We start from the raw sequence: 4969 nt of genomic DNA on the forward strand, positions 1-4969 counted from the left end.
CCCTGAGAGCTTGTGCTGGTATTAGAGGGATCTGTGAATGTGAGCATACATGTGAATCCCGAGAGTGGGAGCATGTGTGCTTTCAGTAGCGAACCTCAATCCTGAGCAGCCAGAGAGGGGCAACATGACTGGGCTCTCTGTGCTTACATTTACACGAGCCCTATTGGTAAAGGCAGGGCTCTTCTGGCATCCTGCATGTGCGTGTGCATGCCACTGTGGGACTCATCCTCTGTGCTGGCTGAATCTGCAATTGGGAACAGCAGTAGCTGCACCCTGAAGTCTGAGATAGGGAGACCTCTGGGTATCAGAGCACACCCAGGAAGGGGGAATCCCAGGTCCTGACTGCCTGGATCTGGTACTCAGAAATATCACATCCTTAACAAGCTCCACTGCACCAACTAGATAAAACCCTTAAGAGCTGACATCCAAAAAGCTCCAAACTTCTTTGTTTCTCAGCTTACACAGACCTTCTACATGCAAGCAGGATACATCATAAATAAGGTAGATGGGTGGCCTACAAATGACATTATGGTAAGTAGCAACAAAGATCAGTTTGTCACCATCTATAAATGTTTCCATAAAGCATGGAGAACAGCAGGTCTGGAAGGGTTATTTCGTTTACTCTTACCTTAGACTGCCTTTTCTTTCCCTCCTTTTCAAGGGATATGATCCCAGGTTTTAGTCTGTTTTTCTGTGAAGCTTTGTCCATTCTCCTGTGCATGGTTGCCACCTCTGAGTTCTCCTGTGGAACCCCACCTTTCTGAGGGGACAGCAGCTCAGCTACTGCTCCTCCCATCCATACAATATTTGAAGCCATGCAGCATTCCAACCTTGTTTGGCTATTTCTCAGCCCATTATTAGTACTCTGTATATATCATTTGCTTTCTGAGATGTTTGTGGTGTATTAACACTGACTGCATCAAATAGGACTACTAGCAGGTACTGCACAGGGCAATTCCACCAAAACCTAAAAGCATTAAAAGCAGCTAGGGAAGGGATGTTTGGGAATAGAGGGATTTCCCCTCCTTTGTCTTTTCATTTCTGGGTTTTAGTAAATCCAGTCTTTCCAGGGGGTTAGCATCAAGTTCTGGCTTAGGCTTAAATGCGATATATTCACCCCAATTCTAAAAGAATCTTAAAAATGAACAAATCCCAGAGTGATGAGCAGATGTAGCAGCATCAGCTGGGCTTAATCATCTGCACTTGAATCACTGAAATAAAATTAATTTTACTAGATCTTGTTGCTGACTACCTCTTTCCTGATCAGACCTTTCTGCTAGCCTACAGTCCACAGGAGAGCAGCAATCCAGAAATCCTCAGACAAGTCTAAATACCAAAACTGGTTTGTGTCTTTGGCAAGTACTCAAAGCAGGATTAAATACAGTACATTTAACTTGCTCGCTTCTCATGATTCTTACTATTGTCAGAGAAATGTAGCAGAGGGATGTATTGGACTGAGCCTGATTTTCATTACCTGGTTCTTTATCTTTTGACTCTGATGATAGGAGGTTGAACAATAAACAGAAGCAGTACTGTCTAGATAACTTTTCTGAAGGACAAACAGACATAGAACAGATCAAAATGCTACTTCATGGCTTGTTATTCTCTCCCCCACATGGTGCTAGTGAAGCTGGTACAACAGTATATGGCACACATCGCATCTGCTCCAGTACAATGTCAGCAGATGTAGTTTTAAGATTTTTCAGTCATTTAAATTAATCCAGGAGATATTTTCATTTACACAGCAGAAACCAATCCCCGTCCTGCTTTTTTCCACTCTTTTCAGTTTCTGCACTGGGCAGAGAAGAGGAGCTGCTCTCAGGACAGACAGGGAGTGAATTAGCAACTCCCTGCAAAGCAATAGCAACTTTTCTTTCTAAAACCCCCCCTATTCTACCTATCTTTGAAAGAACTTTCCCTCCTATGATCTGATTGTTCTTCATGCAACAGCAGAGATCTGAGAAAGGCCCACAAGGGTCTTCTTTTCCAGCCTTTAGGTGTTAAGTTAAAGAGGAAAACACATTTGTTCTCTAAACAAATATTTTTTAATTCAAATTAGCATGCATTTAGATAAGAAAAATGGATGTCTCATATAGATACCCAGATTATCTAAAGATACATGAAATATTCCAAGCTCCGAACTTGTGAAAGGGAGCAGATACTTTGGGATGTTTCTCTGTGCCTTTTGGGACCATCTACCTTGTGCTTGGGGAGCTTTTAACTTTTTCACAGAGGATTTTCTCAGCAGTGCCTTTTATCTCAGCTTTCAATTTGTTCCCCTTATGACCCAAAAGATTAAACCAGCTTTCGAAAATACCACACAAACATGAGTGCCAGAAATTTGATAGGGAGTCTAAGAGCAGAGAGTGAAGACCACACGAACAAGAATTTTCCTGTTTTCCTACACTGTCCCCTAAGAGTTTAACCTAGAATGGATCCTGGACTTCAACTTTCTACATGTCTCAAATACTTCACAAATGCCTTGTAGTCTCTAGCAGTTATTTTTGATTGTTATTGACTCTGTACTTGCACCAGCTCACTCAGGGAGGAGGAGTAATGTTCTGGTAGATCTCCCCAGAACAAACCAGTCCAGCCATACTTCAAAATTATTTTTCCTGTACTGGCTCCAATATTTAATAATTTTCTTTTTGGTTTTGGGTGGATTTATTTTTTTGGGTTTTTTTTTTTTTTTGTCATTTTGGCATGTTTTGCCAATTTCCTTTCTGTTCTTTCCTCATACACTGGAAACAAAAGAAACAATGAGTGGGTAGAATATTTTTCCACCTATTAATATTAGAGTCATAGATATTTCTTTCCTCCCTAGTTAAATATAATAAATGTTAAAAAAATAAATTACAGCTCTTGAAAATATTTAAATTATTTAAATTCAGTACAAGTACTGCCAGTGATAATTAAATTCTGTTTTCATCTTCTGATTTGTCATAGATTAACTAAGTCAGTGACCCACCAAATTAGTTCCTTATACCACTTCCAGGTGATCCACTGAACTGATCCTATCATAACGTAGAGGAATGCAGTTAAAGCAGGAGAAGGCCTTACCATGTCAGAAAGATTCAACTGAATACACATCTTTCTTTTAGCATACCCTTTCTTTTAACATCACCCTTCATGTGATCTTTGTGCTTGCTTGAGCTAGTCAGAAAGAAATGAAGCCACTCAGAATACTTTTCATCACAGGAGAAAATTATGCCTATTTAAAATTCAGCCATGATCAAAAGCACAAGTGACACAAAAAACTGGAAGTCAACTTAGCACCAGATGATAGAATGAGACCACAAAGGGACAACAGTAGTAAATATGATTCCACATCCAGAAGAACATGTGCAAAGTAACATACACCAATCACCAAACCCTGCTATAAGCACACAGTATTATTTAAACTTAATCTTAAAAAGATAGAACTGACATAAGGACTTTGTTATCCTCTCAAGCCTGCCTTTTATTATTCCCACATGTAAAGTAGCAAAGCAGGATTACTGCTAAGGTAATGCATTTTGTGTTTTTTAGTTCAAGATGAGGACCAAGGGTAATTCTTCCTGACTCCTATAAAGTAAGAAAAATAGTAAATAAGTCTGTGAATCATAGAACTGAATGTATAAAGGCTACAAGGAAAAATAAATGTGCTCAGAAAAGATCTGTGCTGAGAACTAAAGGTCTTTCTTTTCTTCTGATCACAGATGGAGTATTAAAAATTAATGTAAGCTCTACCAGAAAAGAACTTGACAGTCCTATTTTAAGACTCATTTCACTTGGTCTCTTCTCCCTGTCTCATAGAACATTAATGCCAAAACACTCAAAAGAAGTCCTCTAGGGCCTGCTTTGCACATTCACAGAGGTGCTGGGAAGCATTTTGAAAAAGTGACTCAGAATGTTTTAGTTTGTAGACACCCAATGGGGGAAACACTTTGGGCCCCAAGTCCTTGGAAGCAGATCTTCGGTACTTTCTAAAAAAAATCAGTCCTTCCAAGGTTGACACACTCCAGAAAACCGAGTTAAACTCAGACAGCAAGGACCAGTAGCTATTTTGGATGATATTGGCACAAGAACTCTGAGCATTTCAACTTCAGAAATAAACTTCCAAGTCAAATCAAGACCCAAGCCCCACTGAAAAAGCCAGCAGAAATAGGGTGTTAAACTAATTAAAACTGAATTGGTTTAAAGGTATTTAAGCACTTTAAATTTACATATCAATATACTGACAGTCTATGTCCAACTGAAGAATCTGGTCTGTGATCACTTTAAAGTGTCTTAAGATTTGTTTTCAAGGTTCCAAGTCTTCAGAATGCCACAACGTAATTTCCCCCTAAATAGAGACTCTTTAAACAGATGAGGAATTTTAGTTCAGTTTTTATTTTCTTCTTTCGTTCAAACAATTTACAATGAGTGGAAACTGCAGAGACCAAATAGAAAACAATTGTAAGGCCCATTTTTTCCAGGCAATCTTTGGAAGACATTATCTCTAGCCTGTGGTATTCAGGCAAGCTCCACTTGACACATTTGGATTGATATGCTGCATTGTACACAAAGGACAAACACCAAAGGTGCTGGATAGGGATAGCAAAGGTGGAGAGACCAGGTTGGAGGCCATCCTTGGGATCATGAAGGATCCATGCAGCCGGCATATTCAGCACAATACCCAGCCCCTCCAGTGTATTGCAAACAGCCTGTCTGCTCTACAGAGAGCAAACTGACCTCAAGGCTGTCCTCAGTTTTGACAAAGTCTATATGGGCATAACCCACAGTAAACCCATATGCAACATCTCAGTTCCCTAAGTTATTGTTAAGTCATTAGTCCTAGATATGGATATCTATGTCAAATGTAGTTTGTAGCAATATATGGGGGGTTGTCACTGAGTCAGGGCTTCCTCATGGGATTTGTTCAGCTAGAGACCTAAAGTCCCACACAGCACTACTACATGCCACCCTTCTGTCACATTATTGTGCATCC

Source organism: Nestor notabilis, unplaced genomic scaffold (assembly GCF_000696875.1).
Source record: "Nestor notabilis isolate BGI_N333 unplaced genomic scaffold, ASM69687v1 scaffold7309, whole genome shotgun sequence".
Classification (NCBI taxonomy): domain Eukaryota; kingdom Metazoa; phylum Chordata; class Aves; order Psittaciformes; family Psittacidae; genus Nestor; species Nestor notabilis.